Source organism: Protopterus annectens, chromosome 7.part1 (assembly GCF_019279795.1).
Source record: "Protopterus annectens isolate FY-2018-M chromosome 7.part1, PAN1.0, whole genome shotgun sequence".
NCBI classification, from domain to species: domain Eukaryota; kingdom Metazoa; phylum Chordata; order Ceratodontiformes; family Protopteridae; genus Protopterus; species Protopterus annectens.
In genome coordinates this window covers 406233762-406252124 of record NC_056740.1, presented here as the reverse complement: position 1 = coordinate 406252124, position 18363 = coordinate 406233762, and the positions used below count along the sequence as shown (strand labels likewise).

At 37.4% G+C, this 18363-nt stretch overlaps 1 protein-coding gene across 1 annotated transcript in view; it reads right to left on the bottom strand.

The window, feature by feature from the left end:
• The window catches only part of CDHR4 (cadherin related family member 4), a 764521-nt gene that overhangs the window by 512555 nt on the left and 233603 nt on the right, over positions 1-18363 (bottom strand). The gene's annotated exons all lie outside the window — the stretch shown is intronic.

Sequence of the window (18363 nt, the reverse complement as noted above, 5' to 3'; positions counted from 1 at the left end):
CCCTCAGGACATATCTGTTTTTCTGTTATAACTCACCGCACTTCAAAACACACAGTGCCTAGTTATCACTCACAGCTAACTCAAACATTTCCAACAGGTGAAGTCAGAATGTTGTTGTTGTGTCTTTTGGCTTTTCCTGGTTAGGGGTCGCCACAGCAAAACTCTGGTCCGCTAATGATTGGCAGTAGATTTTTACATGCTGAGTTGCCAGCTCTGACGCACAACCTTCAATGAAGGTATGCCCATTCACACATGTCTCCACACAGGTGAGAATCGAACAGGACAATGTCTTACTGTGAGGCGATGAAGTGAGAATATAAATAAGAAAATCAGGTTGGCTAAAGCATAGCCAAAGAAACAGTCACAAGTCGAAATCAAGAAGAGGAAGAACACGTTATATGTATGTTTTTCCTATGCCATGTCATAGGGTTTATTCTTCTTACTTTTCTACTGTGGTCTTATATCTCCTACAGACCCTAAAGAAACCTAATAACGTTTTCTAACCCATTTCCAGTATGATTTCACTACCTAATATATAACTAATCTCCAAAATATAGTTACATTTTTATCAATGTTATTATTCAAGTCATGCAATACATGATAAATATACAAGTTCCAAAGTAAAGTGATAATTTGTAAAGGATCAGATCTCAGAATAACCCATCTACAAGTAAGCCAGTATTCTTAATTTTTACAAAGTAGCATAATGCAGCTGAAATAAAGAACATTTTAAAATAATAAAAACAAAACATCTCCTCCCGTCTAACCTACCTTCTCCTTGTTACTGGCTCCTCACTGCTGTGCTTCAGTATAATTTATAGTGGAATTAGTGAGTGAAAACAGAGAAATGTTACTTTTCACACCTCTGCTAGTCACTCAAACCATAACTTGTAAAATGTCAGCACCTCTCCAATCCTCTAGCATCACTTGCATCTTCCACCTGACCTCAGTCATGTGCTTGAATGACTTTCCTTATGAGTTCTGATTCATGCATTTTAATTATGTACCTCCTTTCCTGGTGATGACAGTATTTTCTTTATTCCACTTTCCCTTTTTTACTCTCGGTATTCTTATTCTCAAACAGGTGGATCTCCCTTCCCTTCAGTCTATTATAACTCCATCACTCCTGCTGAGGCAGTTTTTCTGTTTCTATTAGGCTGTGGAATGAAACTTAATTTTCCATGTTCTCTTTTCTACCAGGTTTTGATTCTTCAATATCCCTCACTGCTAAAAGTCTCCATTACTTTGTAAAACAGAATTTTCCCAACTTTTCCTATCCCACAGTTCATGTTCTAGGGTATTCCACATCAGGTCTCCCACCAACTCCAGTGCTGGTAAGCCATTAGAGCTCACTGGCAGCTGCCCTGAGGGGCATGCAGAGGGATGTGTTTGATATCACAGTGCATTTGTCCAGTGCTGGTAAGCCATTAAACCTCACTGGAAACTTTTGTTTGCTTGGAATGATACAATTATACAAAGAAAAGATGACTGATTTCAATGACTGGCTTATTATTTAGTGTAATTATAGGAGAGTTGAAGTATATGTCAGCATGGGATGAGATAAATGACTGTCCATCTTGCTTCACAGGGGGTGGCTGGAACCTCTTGTTCCATGATTTCTAAATATTGACAAAAGCTGTTGCTACTGCTGTAGTGCATTTTCAAGCAGACTTTGGCTATTGGACACCCCAACATAGCAAATATTAATGTAGCCATCCATCCCTAAACTGGACCATATCAGGGAGGCCCTTCTCCACATCCGAAGTCTTAGTAAAAAAAACTGTCTGATCTCGAGTCTCTCCTGCAACTTGAACACTTATACCTTTGTGGTTTCAATGTAAAGACAGCATTCCTTCCTTACATGGGTTTTACACCTACCATACATTTAGGTCTGGTGGAAACTGTGGAAGCATTTCAATGTTTGTCAAGAACCACATCACTTCTAGCAAATTCCTAGATACCCGCAAAATGAATTCACTGAACTCCAGCATACTCTTAACAAGACAAACTTTCAATTTAAAGCATGCTGCTAGACACCATCCATGTCCCCTGATGACCATGTAAGATTCATAAATGCACTTGAAGAACTACCTGTTTCTGAAAATACATTTAAAATGGGAGATTTCAACTATCCCTCAATAAATTGGAGCACCTATAGCTCCAAACGTAGGTATGTATAGATGTTCTTAGATTTAATAAATAGTATGTACAAATGGGAACAGGTTATCTCACCACGATACAAATGAATTGCAAACTCCTGGAAAGTCCGTAAAAAACTTATTTTATTGACTTTAAAACAAGATGAGCGCTTTCGCGTAGAAACCTCTACACTTCTTCAGATAAATAACTATAAAAAACATTCAGTTTAAATACTATCGAAGGCGGGAAGTTTAAACAATTTAGATAGCTGTTATTCAATTAGTATCATTTAGTATGACAATTAACTTAAAACTTCACCGTTCTACTTTAAAAGGCATATAAAAACTTATTTTACAAAGAACGTCATTCTACCAAAATAGAAGACATTCCCCAATTGCAAACCCAACCATTAACATCAAATTATTTATCATAAAATTATGAGCAGAAATGCTAAAACGAATTCTTGTTCATTCATAAAAAGCAAGTACATTAAAACAGAACTGCACATTATATAATATTACTAATGCAAGCATGGTTCGGCATGGATCAAGAGAAACCACCCTAGTTACTGCATAATGCTGCAATACTTAAAGGCTCTAGGCTAGACACTCAAAAATGGATAAATTTGGTGGTAAAGTCACAATGAACAATCAATCAAGGGCCTGCATACTCATATTGTGAATAACATACTCAAGTCACTATTTCTGGTACAAAAACAAACTATTAGATATACTGGCACATTACTGAAAAATTCAAATAAATATCACCGTGTGTCTTTCTACTGAGGATGCTCCCCACAATAATTGTTGGTAAATAACTATATGGCAAACCTAGTTTTGAGACAAAAGAATATGAAATGTATGAGTAAACATCCACCATTGCCATAGATTTTCTGGATGTTTCCTTAAAAATCTCAGAATTTGGTATGATTATTCCATCATTATATAGAAAACCAAGCTGGAAGAATACCCTTTTAAGCTATGATAGTATGCACCCCAGACACATATTCCCAGGAATAGTTAAAAGCCAGTTTGTGAGACTCTCTAAAATTTGTAAAGAACCTATTACACTTAAAACTGAAGCAGACTGAATGGAAGGTTTGTTTATTGAAAGGGGCTATGATAACAAGTTAGTTAGACATACTAGACTGACAACATTAAACAAGTTAGAACCTGGCAATAACATTGACAATGTCAGTAATGAGGTCTGCCCAGTAAGATCCAAGGTCAGTCACAGATCAACGAAATTGCCATTTACTATTAAATACACCAGAGATATAACATCACTTAGAAGGGTTGTTTTTAACAACTGGAATGTTCTAACTATGGAATCCACCACAAAAATGATTGTAGGGGAGGTTCCCAGATTCATGTTCAAGAATAGTGACAATTTGAAGCAGATTCTTTGCAATGATCATCCTTTGACTTTCACCCCCACACTCTCCATGAGACATAAATTAGGTACATATCCATGTGGCCATTGCAATAGATGTTCATTTATCACCACAATACAGGACTATACACATCCCACCATGGGTTTGGTGTTTTCCCCTAGGTTTTATGCCACGTGTGACTCACAACATCTAGTTTATCTAGCAACCTGCCTAAAATGTAATGCGTTTTATATAGGCCTCACAACTAGGAAATTGAAAGATAGAATTTATAACCACATCTACGACATTAGGAAAAGAATTGAGACAAATTCCCTTGCCAAACACATAATGGAAAATGGAGATCATACCTTTTGTTTTAGAGTTCTGCAAATTGTAGCAATAAGTCAGAGGGGTGGTGATAGTATGAATCATTTAGCCAACATAGAGCTTAGTTGGATACTGAGACTGAATGCTCATACAGCACCCGGTCTTAATAGCTTCATCACCTTGAGACCAGTCCTAGATAATAGGAGACTCTAACATCCTCTATGGTAAGGTAATTGTCAGTTTTTTATGTATAAATTAGTGAGTCTCACATTGATGGAACTGGCAGCTTCCAACATTATGTATTGTACTCATTTGAGATCAGTCCTAGATAATAGGAGACTAACATCTCCTATGGTAAGATATTTGTCAGTTTTTTATGTATAAATCAGTAAGTCTCATATTGATGCAATGGTTAGCTTCCAACATTATGCATTGTACTTATTTGTTATAAGTGTATATTATCATTTAATGATAACAGATATAGGTTTCATATACATTGTTTATTTTATTTTGTATACCTATTTCAGGCTGTTAATGATTTTATAATATGGTTGCCCCCTTTGGGTGATATTATTAATATTTCTATGTTGGTTGTTTTTTGACACTTTATTTCAGTGTTACAAAATAATCAATATATATTTATTTCACGCACTTTATACTCATACATTTCATATTCTTTTGTCTCAAAACTAGGTTTGCCATATAGTTATTTACCAACAATTATTGTGGGGAGCATCCTCAGTAGAAAGACGCACGGCGATATTTATTTGAATTTTTCAGTGACGTGCCAGTATATCTAATAGTTTGTTTTTGTACCAGAAATAGTGACTTGAGTATGTTATTCACAATGTGAGTATGCAGGCTCTTGATTGATTGTTCATTGTGACTTTACCACCAAATTTATCCATTTTTGAGTGTCTAGCCTAGAGCCTTTAAGTATTGCAGCATTATGCAGTAACTAGGGTGGTTTCTCTTGATCCATGCCGAACCATGCTTGCATTAGTAACATTATATAATGTGCAGTTCTGTTTTAATGTACTTGCTTTTTATGAATGAACAAGAATTCGTTTTAGCATTTCTGCTCATAATTTTATGATAAATAATTTGATGTTAATGGTTGGGTTTGCAATTGGGGAATGTCTTCTATTTTGGTAGAATGACGTTCTTTGTAAAAGAAGTTTTTATATGCCTTTTAAAGTAGAACGGTGAAGTTTTAAGTTAATTGTCATACTAAATGATACTAATTGAATAACAGCTATCTAAATTGTTTAAACTTCCCGCCTTCGATAGTATTTAAACTGAATGTTTTTTATAGTTATTTATCTGAAGAAGCGTAGAGGTTTCTACGCGAAAGCGCTCATCTTGTTTTAAAGTCAATAAAAGAAGTTTTTTACAGACTTTCCAGGAGTTTGCAATTCATTTGTATCATGGTGAGATAACCTGTTCTCGTTTGTACATTTTATACTTCAGTTTTGACAGGTGTCTCTTTGGCAACACAGCGGCAGCTTTTTTGTACTTCTAGATTTAATAAATAAAAATATCTCTGAAATGCATAGTTAATAAGCCAACCAGAGAATATAATGTACATGACTTGGCCCTAACTAACATAGCCAATACATGTACTGCCCCTCTAGTTTCTTCATCCCAGGCTACATCTGACCATTCTAAAAATCCTGCATTCAATAATTCTGAATTTAAGGATTTCAGACAGAAAAACCTCCTTAATCTCTGTCATGAGTAATAAAGATTCATTAATAATAGCACCAGGCATGACACCAACACAGATGCTATTTATACAAATGCAATCTTTTCTTACATACATAAGTGCCTTGCTGTCTTTATGACAGTCAAAAATAATGGGAACTTTAAATAACAAACAAGCCAGTGGTCCACCAGATTAAATAAGTTCTATAATGACAAAAAAAACTTCTTAAATCATTCAAAAAGTCTAAAATTGCTTATGTTAAAGAGTGCATCAAGCATATTACTAAGCAACTAAAAGCTACTATTAGGGCTAGCAAGATAAATCATGAACTTAAATTGTATTCTAAAGCCAAGGAAAATGATTAGTCTTTCCTTAAGTTACATTAGGAAAATAAGAAATAGTACCTAGTAGTTTTTGATTGTATCCAAAATGGCACCACCTATTCCGTTCCTAGTAGACATAGCAAATATAGCTGTAGACATATTTAGTGCAACCTTTGCCCCAGATCTTAATTCAACATAGGATCATAGGATCATTGGAGTTTACTAGGTTATCAGTCCTGAGATCATTTCAAACCTGGTCGTTCCAACCCAGTGTAATACCATAGATACATTAGTCAATACCCAGGATTCTATTTAGTGATGACTGCCCATGTCCGGGAGAGTTGTGGGTGCTATTCCCAGTAAGAATTTATGGTCCCCCATCCATTTATCTAGGTTCCTTTTGAACAGTGTTATAGAGGTGCTCTGTTTCACATGAATTAGTAGCCTTTTCCATAGACGTGGCAGTCGCTGGCACACAAATCTGTCCCTCTAGTATGTCCTATTTAAGTTGCAGGCCATATTTCGGTCCCTGGAATAGGTAGCTCTAGTCCTGTTTGATTTACAGACGTGCAGCAAGTTCATTCGGTTTGGGTCTGAGACTGCTCTATAAATCTCCAAGTCCCATACACCTGATAATATCACAATAGAACATGTACTGAAAGTGACTAAAATAGAACTTCTATATCACCTGATAGTTTACCTAAATGCCTTATCAATAGCACCAAACACCCTTTTGGAATTCATCCTTAAATTGTTCATGCTGAGTTTAGCTACAGGATTTGTGCCCAGAATAAGGTAAGCTGCAGTGATGAGGCCCCTGTACAAAGGTGGTCCTGCCACAAACGCAGGAAACTGTAGGCAATTTAGTCTGACTAGTCTGATTTACAAAGCCATGGAATGCATCATATCTGACCTGATAAACTATGATATTGAAAACTTCATTAGGCTGGACCCACATCATTTTGGCTTAGTCAAAGGACTTCTTCAAGAAGGTCACTCAGGCTGTAGATAGTGGTCATTCTGTTCATACACATTATTTGGATCTGAACAAAGCATTCAGCATTAACTGATATTATTAATAACTTAAGTGCCATAAAAGTAGATCTATATGTGGCAAGGTGGGTAGCCTCCTGGCTGACAGGTAGAACACACACATAGGTAAGGTATCAGGTGCTGCCTCAAAATGTATGAAGGCAACCAGTGGTGTGCCCCAGGGCTCAGTACCAGGACCCTTGATTTTTAGCATCTATGTCTTTGGTCTCTAGACTGGGAATCAGGACCTTTAGTTAACCAAGTTTACAGATGAACGTGACCTGGCTATTATTGTCAGTTTTCCCTCTAATACCCTTTTATTACAGGAGCTAACCCTCAAAAACAAGTGGTATACTGAAAAAAGGGCAAAACTTACATGTGAAAAAAGTGTAGTATTGTCAGATTTAGAAAGCAGCACTCAGCCCCTACATACAATATAGCCAATATCCCAGTCCAAAATGATAATTTCGTCAGAGACACTGGAACTTTGGGCAGAAGTTACCTCTCCTTTAATTACCGTGTACCACTACTCAGAAAATCATTCTGTTTAACACAATTAATGTCTTTCTAAAGGTATATTATCCAGGGTAATATACGTTATCATCCTTCTGCATGTTACCCTAATTAGACCAATTATTGAGTACAATGCCTACTTTGAAATATATCTTTTTAGATGTATTAAGCAGCTGGAAAGGTATCAGAGGTCCCTAACCAAAAGGATTGTTGGTTTAAGTCCCTGAGCTAACAGAAAAGAATTAAAGTGCTATCCCTTTACTTGATTCCTTATACGCTATTGTGCAGTGATCTATACTTTGTTCTCCTGTATCTTTACACGTCAAATAACTCCACTAATACCAGAACTAAGAACTTAAATTTCCACCAGAACATAAACAAAATGCACTAGAGACATATGCAACATCTATGCCACCTCTAAAACAGACTTCCCCTACAAGTTAAATAAAGTGACACCCTAGCATTCTCAACTTAAAATTGGGTGATTGGATGGGTGCCCTTAAATGTATTAACCAGCAGCCCCCCCCTTCCAGCACTGTATAGATCTTTTTACTCTTTCCCTCCTTTCCTCAGCATTATCCTTGAGGAAACTCTCCCACTACCCAGACATTTTCACTTGGTGAACTCTCTGCCTGCTCAATCTCTCATCTTTCCAGACCAGGCCACCAGGCGGTGCCCTTTCTACTAGGAAACATACTTTTTTTTCCCATATTTGTCAGAGTATTGTACTGCGAAACGCACTATTTTTTCTCCCCATTTGTTTTTTTATTTTTTCTCCCACTTTAAATCCTCTGCTTCTTGCTATCCCTTACGTCTAAACCCTTCTATCTTACCTACTACTATCACCTCTGATACCTACCTAGATACCTTATTCGTTTCTTGACTCTCCCCACCTACCACACATCCCCACTGAACTTTTACTCTCTAGCTCACACATACCTTACACCTTATGCAGTGTTTCTCTCTTCTTCCCTGATTGTTTTCTGCCATTGATCTCCTCTCTGGCTCTTCCCGCTCTGTTCGCTACGCTCACTCCGCTCCCCTCCCTACCCCCAATTCCCACCCACCCCCCAGGGGCCCTACCTTTATAATTGCTCAGACACACCCCCAATTTTCCATCATCCTATCTTATTTCCTGCCCCACTATCACCTATTAACCCTTTACTCCAGTTCTTACCACCATACCCTCTCTCCAGATTCCTAACTGCCACATCCCACTCTCTACCTTCCCAATCCACCTAATCCTAAACTTGCTAACCTCATCTCAGTAAAATCATGCCATTAAGCCTTAACACATTTTATTCTCTACTACTCCTTAACATCCTTCTTTTTTACTATACTCTTACTGCCTACGAACATCTACTCCTTAGCCAATCTCCTAATTTAGCCAAGCACACTACCTCTACACTTCCTCTACCTGAACAAACACATATTAATATCCTATCATCCTGTCCCTACCTTCCCCCTCTCTATCACAAAGTACACTATAACAGATTCCTAACCACTAGACGGTTTTATCTAATACCCTGCAAAAACTCAAAAGTATTTCAAGTCCCACAAACACTTTTACTGATTCACGGGGACATCCACCCCAACCCTGGTCCCAATAATCTTCTCAGCCATACCCCTTCTAACCAAACTGCTAATAGTTTTGGTCCACCATTCTCCACTGACTCCCTCTCAATAGCTCACCTAAATATTCGCAGCATTAACAATAAAATCACACAACTTCATGCTTTAATTGACTTCTATGCCTTTGATATTCTCTGTCTCACTGAAACTTGGCTTAAACCAGGTACCAAAGACAATGAAATCACCCCCCCCCCCAGGCTACAGCACCTTAAGGCTAGATCGTCTAAACAAAAAGGGCGGGGGAGTGGCCTTATTATACAAATCCCAACTGCAGGTAGCCTTAATTGACTCCCTGCCCCCCTCCCCATCCAATGCTGAAATACTCTGTACCAAACTCCAAGTTAATAAAACCAAAGCCATCTACATAATATGCACTTACATCCCTCCAGGCAATAACGTCAATACACTGGAAAATATCCTCAGCTGGATCTCCTGTAGTTTTCCTCAAGAAACCATAATCTTAGGAGACTTTAATATTAATTGGAACTCCTGCATCTCTCCCAAACCCACCATTCAACTTAATCTCTTCAACTTTCAACAAACCATTAACTCCCCTACTAGAATACACAAATCAACCCACAAACAAACCATTCTGGATTGGATACTGATCAACAACAATCCCCTCTCTTATAAAACTGGAATACTCCCTGACAATATCAGCGACCATCTCATTACCTATATCACTAAACAAAAATACAACAATCCCAAGCAAGCTACCTATCGTACTGTATACAACAAAACAAATTTTAACCTATCATCCTTTCGTAAGGAACTCAAAGAATATAACTGGTCAACTCTAAAACACCTCCAACTTGATGAAGCAGTTACCCATTTCAACAATACCTTCCTACAAATTCTCCAGCATCATGCCCCATCTCGATTAATTAGACTGGGCTCCAAAGCAGCCCCATGGCTTTCCAAAAAGACTAAACAAACAATGCTAGCTAGAAATAAATTATGGACAAAATGGAGATCCACTAAAAACCCAAATGATCATCAAAATTTCAAACACCTGAGAAACACAACAAAGAAACTCACCTATCTGGATAAAAAGAATTATTACCTTCAGTATCAACAAAACCAAAACCAAAACCCCAAAAAATTCTGGTCAGGAATAAATAAACTGCTCCATCCAGGGAACACCAAAACACCTACACCAGCTAGCCTAGCTCAGACCCAACCTAATATAATAGCCAATACTTTCAACAACTTCTTCTCTCAAACAGTCGCCTCTCTAGCAAACACCATGACTCCCCCCCTTCCCTTCAAATAACCTCTTCCCAAAACAGAACCCCCACACTAAAATTTAATACAGTCTCCACAACCTATATACATAAGTTACTCACTAAACTTAAACCTTGCACCCCGTCTGCCAACAAGCTGCCAGCTGAATATCTTCAACTAGCAGCAACTGAACTATCCTACCCAGTCTCCATCTTAATTAATAGAACTATAACTGAATCCAAAATCCCATCCTGCTGGAAAATCTCCCATATCATTCCCCTCCATAAAGGAGGTAACTCCAACAAACTTTCCAATTTCCGGCCTATTGCCCTTCTATCTCCACTTTCTAAAATTATGGAACGCTGCATACACCATCAACTCTTAGATCATCTCTTGCAAAACAACTTACTCGTAGACTCACAACATGGTTTTAGGCCCCACCACAGTACTTCCACTGCCCTCCTCTTCTTCACTGACGTGATCAACAAAAATCGCAATAACAACCTTTTCTCCTCTGCACTATTCCTTGACCTCTCGAAAGCCTTCGATATGGTCAACCATCAACTTCTCCTAGATACTTTAAAATCCCTCTCACTTGATTCACTCGCACAACAGTGGTTTGACTCTTACTTGACAAATAGAAATCAAGCAGTCCTCTGGGACAGCCATCTATCCTCTCAGCTCCCAGTTACTATCGGCGTCCCACAAGGATCCATCTTAGGTCCCCTCCTTTTCTCAATATTCATAAATAACCTGCCCACTTCCCTCCCAACATCCACTTGTATACAGTATGCTGATGATTCAACTCTCATCTGCTCTGCTCCATCTCCAGAAGAACTCCACTCCTCCACCCAAAAGGTCTTTACTGCAGCAGAAAAATGGTTCCAACAGATCTGTCTCCTCCTTAATCCCAAAAAAAACAAATTACTACTTTTCACCCCAACCCTTAAATCCACCCCAATCTCATTTACCATTGTGTCCTGTATTGGCACTATCATTGAACCTGACTATTCCGCCAAACTACTTGGTGTTACTATAGACAATAAGCTAAGCTTTGACCACCACATTGATCTAACCATCAAGACTGTTAATAAAAAAATAGGTGCCCTCTACAGACTAAAGCCATTTCTTACTGCCACCTCCCGAGTGTCTCTTGCACAAACTCACCTCATCTCCACACTATTGTATGCCTCTCCATCTTTTATCAACATTTCTAAAGCTAACCTTCATAAACTTAATACAGCCTACCATAGTATTGCCAGGTTTGCCACAGGCTCCCCATTCCGTACTCATCATTGTCTCAATCTAAAAAAACTTAACTGGCTAGAACTACATAACCTAATACTCCTGCAGCAATTAGTCATCACTTTTAAAATCCTACATTACCCCTCCAATACACCCATACTTAATAACCTCATCACCCCTTACAATAATCTTACTACACTTCGCTCAGCCAGCAAGCTTCTAGTAACTACTCTTAAATCTCACAATAAAGCAGGTGACTCCTTATTTGCAAATACTGTTGGATCATATTGGAACAAACTTCCCGTAGAACTGACTAGCCTAAGCTCATCTCACCTTTTCAAAAAACAAATAAGAAATCATTTACAAACCCACTGGCTATGCCCATGCTCCAGTCCTGACTGAGCTTCAGCAAAAAGCTTTAGCAAAGATTTTGCCTCTTTCCAGTCCCCTCCCTTTCACTTCTACTGATTATTCATTATGTCTGATTTATCTCTCTACTGACCAACCTTCATTTTTTTTTCTTCCTTCTTTTCTTTTACACTTCCTATATCTTCCTGCCTCATGCTGTATCACTACTTTCTTGTCATCCTTTCTTCTCTTACTCACTTACAGATCACTTCGATGCTTATCTACCTCCCAAATATTAGTGCCCTGACACTATTTCTACTTTTCTACATTGTACATAGTGTATTTTTGTTACTGACTCTCCATATGTCACCATTTTTCTCTATCCTCTTCTTTCCGTGACAGTCTCACTCTAGCAATTAATTTCTTTGTAATTTTGCCTTTCCATTGCTATCTCTTATTCTACTGCCTCTGCATTTTTCTAAACTACATAATTACTGTTCCTTTATCTGCTCTCATGCTTTATACTTTTTGTTAAATTGTTTATTTGTTTAATTGTTGTTTGCTTTTTTGCTTTTTGTGTTTGATTGATTGTTTTGATTTATTGATTTATTGATTGTTTTTTACTGTAAGTCAATAGTATGTTAGTGGAGCTTTTCTCCGCGGGCCTCTGCTGAAAATGGACATGTATCCAGCCAGACTAGCCCGGTTAACAAATGTAAAATAAAATAAATAAATAAATAAAAGTATTCCAGGACTGACCTGCTTTGCCCTTTTTGAGAAGAAGGGTACAGTTTGAGAGCAGGTATTGGTAAAGTGCAAACAGTCTTGTGACTCAGTTGCCTTGTATTTCCTATAATTCTATGGTCCTATAAACAGCATGTTTACATTGGGGTGCCTGCTGCCATATCAGTCGGGTCCCTATTATTTTAGTGAACACAATGAATTGCGAACGCTGTTTAGTCAAACGTCATTATGAGAAATGGCAAAATACCAAAAGCACGGAACAGCGATGTTTTTCCTAGGGAAAAAAATCACTGGGCCGTTTGTGAAACTTTGCCATTTCCTCCACTGTGGTACCATCTCAGAGCTGGTATATTTAAGTAGGGTGTGTGTGGGGGTGAAGCCCCCCCCACTTTATTTTGTGTTTTGATTTTTTTTTTTTTTTTTTTTTTTTTATGGATCAGTGATTTTTTTTCCCTGGGAAAAAAAAATCGCTGATCAGTGTGTTCAACATTTTAGGTTTTTGGGGATTGTGGGTTGATTATATAGCATTCGCAATTCATGGCGTTCACTTATATAATATAGACCCATTATCTATATATAGTAAATTTTTTTCTTGCAAGTAATACAATTACAAAAGGATGAAAAGTAAAGTATGCTAATGCTACTTCTCATGTGTTATATTTGTGTGTGTGTGTGTGTGTGTGTGTGTGTGTGTGTGTGTGTGTGTGTGTGTGTGTGTGTATGGGTATGTAAAGATGCAGACATCTCTAAATTCATTTTGGGGGGGGGTGTTATTATTTTATATGTTATTCAGTGTCCAGTGCCATTTAGGGCACAACAGGAGTAACTGATTCAACCTACTTTCTAAAGACAGGATGCAGAGCAGTATTCTGAAAAGCAAGGAATTGTAGTATAGTTCTCAAGATTTGATTAAATCAAAGTGGATCAGACCAATTTCAGGGGAGCATTGCTTTTTGAAGAAGCAAGAAACAGTTCAGTACAGTGAATTATACACTGGGCTGCTAACAAACTTCATTTTATAGCCCTGAGTTTCATTCTCTTAATCTCTACTCACCTATCAAATGATTTTTGAGGGGAAAAAAACACTTATTCAGATTGCCCTTCAGTCTGCGCTTGGGTCTTTATTTATTTATTTATTTGTTTGTTTGTTGTTTTGTTTTTATTTAATAGGTTCTTGGGTTCACCTGACATGCTTGTGGCTTACCTGCATTCATCTTGCTACATAACCAGATAGATGATTCCTGAATATGCATCTCCCATTGAGACATATACCCACTTCTTATCCAAAGTACTGAATGATCATTTATGAATCATCAAAGGATTAGAAATATCACTGAATACATACATAAGCGGCAATCCCACAATCCCACAGTCTCATAGGTTCATAGGTTTTTACTAGGCAGTTGATCTGGAATATCATTTGTAGCCTGTTCACTGTAATCCCAATTGCATGCTACCCCTTAATATAAGGCAGTGTGGAGGGAGATCAGGGGTGTACTCACTGTTACCCATATATACAGCTAGGTTGCAATGAAGAAGGGAATGTTGCTAGTTTATTACACTGGGAGAGTCGTTTCCAAGGGAGGTGTCAATCTTATCAACATGTTCTGATTGCATATCTGTGAAGACTGAGGACTTTCATGCAGGCATTCATTGTGCTACTGGTTTTATGAACATAAAGGTATTCACTCAGGACAGAGTCATGCACTATCAGAAATAATAAACTAAAAATATCAGCACAGGCAGAAAAACATAGAAGATACACAGATATATATATATATATATATATATATATATATATATATATATATATATATAAAAGAAAAGTATAAAATAAGCAATTTATTGATGATCCAAAAAGTGTTATAGATAATTGGGAAATAAGGTAAAAGGAATTGAAAGGCCACCAAAAAAGAAGAAATAGATACATTTTGGAGAAATATTTATGAAGATCCCATGGAACATAACAAAGATGCTAAATGGATAGAAGAAGTAAAAGAAAGAATAAGAAGTTTAAAGGTGCAGGACATGAAATGGGATGAAGTAACAGCCAGAGAGATAACAAAGTTAAGAAAAGCCTCTAATTGGAAAACCCCAGGCCCAGATGCAGTACCTAACGTCTGGCTCAAAGTATTAACATCTTTGCACAAAGATTTAGCCATGAGTAAAAACTATTTATATGTGCACCCCGAACAAACCCCAGCCTGGCTAACAGGAAAAACAATGTTCCTACTTAGGATAAACCTGCAAGCTACACTAAAAAAATATAGACCAATAACTTGCCTTCCAACAATGTATAAACTCTACACTGGAAATGATGCCGACAGAGTTTATTGTCATTTAGAAAAAAACTCAATTATGGCAACAGAACAAAAGGGTAATAAAATGTATTTATTTATTTATTTATTGACTGGGATAGTCCAACTGGATTCATGTCCATTTTCAGTGGAGGCCCGGGGAGAAAAGCTCCAAGATAAGCAGATGCAATAAAAACAATGAAAAATATTACAAATATGGTATAGACAAAGAACACATAAGCAAACATGAATAGACAAGTTCAACAGGTTACAGTTATTCCCTGGTGACACTCAGGGGTAAATTCAACAGTAATCTGATTAACAGATTTTTCAAATTCTTGATGAGAGTTAGCCAGGCATGTTGCAGTGGCAAAGCCAGTTTAGTGCCAGATGGAAAAGAAAGTCATATGGAACAAAATATCATTTGTTGTTAAATAAAGTCATCATAGAGTACTGTATAAAAGGGAAGAATCTAAGTATGTTATGGACAGACTACAAGAAAGCATTTGACAGTATCCCACATTCATGGATAAAAGAGTGCTTAAAAATGTGTAAGATACATCCTACACTGATAAACTACATCACAATTGCCATGAAATTGTGGCAAACCACTTTGCAGTTAATCCATGATAAAGGACAAATTATTATTCCAGGGATAAAAATTCAAAAGGGGATATTCCAGGGTGACTCTCTGTCACTGCTGCTCTTTTGTTTTGTCTTTAACCTATTAAGCTGTCTGTTTACCAGATTAGGCCATGGCTATAATCTGACTCCCAGAAAGCAACAAAGTGTAAAGACTTCTCTTTGTCGGTTCTTTAAAACTATGTAGCTCATCATATGAGGAACTGAAAGATTGTCATAACTTTTTCAGATGATATAAGAATGTCATTTGGGCTTGATAAATGTGCAAAAGCAACCTTTAAAGCAGGAAAACTGCAGTACCAAGAAAAGGTCAGTCTGGGACAAGAATGTGATATAAAAGAACTTGAGCAAGAGGGACTGTATAAATATTTAGGAATTGATGAAGTAGCAACAATAAAACATGAACAAATGCAAATAAAGCTCAGTAAGGAATATTTTAGAACACTTAAATTAATCCTGAAAACGCTGACATCTAGGAACAAAATCCAAGCTATAAACCAACTTGTTCTTCCTGTCCTAGCTTACAGTTTTGCAATTGACTGGCCCCAAAAGGTGTTGGAAAGATTAGACAGGAAAACAATCATCATCATGTTTCATGCTCATCAAATGATTTATAAAAATCAGCACATACCAAGACTATATATTCTGAAGGAGGGACGGGCCTCCTTGAAACTGATTACATGTATAGAGCTACAATCATGGGACTGCATACATATCTGCTGACCTAACAAGACCCAAACATTGTGAAAGTTTTGAAACATGAGGAGAATAAATCTAAGATGACTTCCCTCTTAGTCTAGTAGAATCATATCTATGTCAAGCAGGAACAGAAATCAAACTAGAAGTAGATAAAAATCAGGCAGGAGCAACTGAATGTGCCAAACACAAAATAAAGAATATAAGGTGAGGGACCAGATGAGAAGGCAAGGAATATGGAAAATGTATAAATAAAGTTACAAGTATAGAAAACTTCTGGCAGAACCTTATGTTGATCAGGATCAAATATAGGAATGGTGAGGGACAGCCTACACACCTATGAACCTGTGAGTCGAGAAGTATGATCACATCCCTGAAAATAGAAGATATGCCTTTGGTAATTTGGGCTAGATATATGGTAAAAACTCACCATCTACAAATGTGCCCAGGTCTCCAAAACCTGTATCAGTTATAAGCCTGGACTTGCTTTCCAAATTATATTATACTACACTTTTATTGCATTTGTTAAGGTCTTGGTCCTGGCCTCATTTGATTGTATGTGTTTGTTCCCATTGAAAAAGATGTCCCTAGGCAATTTATGATGCCATAAAGTTTGCAATCATCAGTAAATCTGTTTAACCAAAACTACTTTGGCATCAGTGCTGATATCAGAGACATTATATGTCGCAGCCCAAGTACTGAACTCTGAGGATACCAATGATAACAAGCCTTTTGGAAGGCAATGGGTCTCCTATCTTAACTTTGCTCGGTTCTGCCTGTGAGCTAATTAGCTATTGAGTGAAGCAGAGGAACATACCTTTCAGCGGTACAGCTTGTTTTAGAATGTAGCAAGCTTCTAGTAACTACTCTTAAATCTCACAATAAAGCAGGTGACTCCTTATTTGCAAATACTGTTGGATCATATTGGAACAAACTTCCCGTAGAACTGACTAGCCTAAGCTCATCTCACCTTTTCAAAAAACAAATAAGAAATCATTTACAAACCCACTGGCTATGCCCATGCTCCAGTCCTGACTGAGCTTCAGCAAAAAGCTTTAGCAAAGATTTTGCCTCTTTCCAGTCCCCCCTTTCACTTCCACTGATTATTGATTATGTCTGATTTATCTCTCTACTGACCAGCCTTCATTTTTCTCTTCCTTCTTTTCTTTTACACTTCCTATATCTTCCTGCCTCATGCTGTACCACTACTTTCTTGTCATCCTTTCTTCTCTTACTCACTTACAGATCACTTCGATGCTTATCTACCTCCCAAATATTAGTGCCCTGACACTATTTCTACTTTTCTACATTGTACATAGTGTATGTTTGTTACTGACTCTCCATATGTCACTATTTTTCTCTATCCTCTTCTTTCCGTGACAGTCTCACTCTAGCAATTCATTTCTTTGTAATTTTGCCTTTCCACTGCCTCTGCATTTTTCTAAACCACATAATTACTGTTCTTTTATCTGCTCTCATGCTTTATACTTTTTGTTAAATTGTTTATTTGTTTAATTGTTGTTTGCTTTTTTGCTTTTTGTGTTTGATTGTTTTGATTTATTGATTTATTGATTGTTTTTTTACTGTAAGTCAATAGTATGTTAGTGGAGCTTTTCTCCGCGGGCCTCTGCTGAAAATGGACATGTATCCAGCCAGACTAGCCCGGTTAACAAATGTAAAATAAAATAAATAAATAAATAAAAGTATTCAGGACTTACCTGCTTTGCCCTTTTTGAGAAGAAGGGTACAGTTTGAGAGCAGGTATTGGTAAAGTGCAAACAGTCTTGTGACTCAGTTGCCTTGTATTTCCTATAATTCTATGGTCCTATAAACTGCATGTTTACATTGGGGTGCCTGCTGCCATATCAGTCGGGTCCCTATTATTTTAGTGAACACAATGAATTGCGAACGCTGTTTAGTCAAACGTCATTATGAGAAATGGCAAAATACCAAAAGCACGGAACAGCGATGTTTTTCCTAGGGAAAAAAAATGTCGGCTTTGAAACTTTGCCATTTCCTCCACTGTGGGACCATCTCAGAGTTGTTATATTTAAGTAGGGGGTGTGTGGGGGCAAAGCCCCCCACTTTATTTTGTGTTTTGATTTTTTTATGCAACAGCGATTT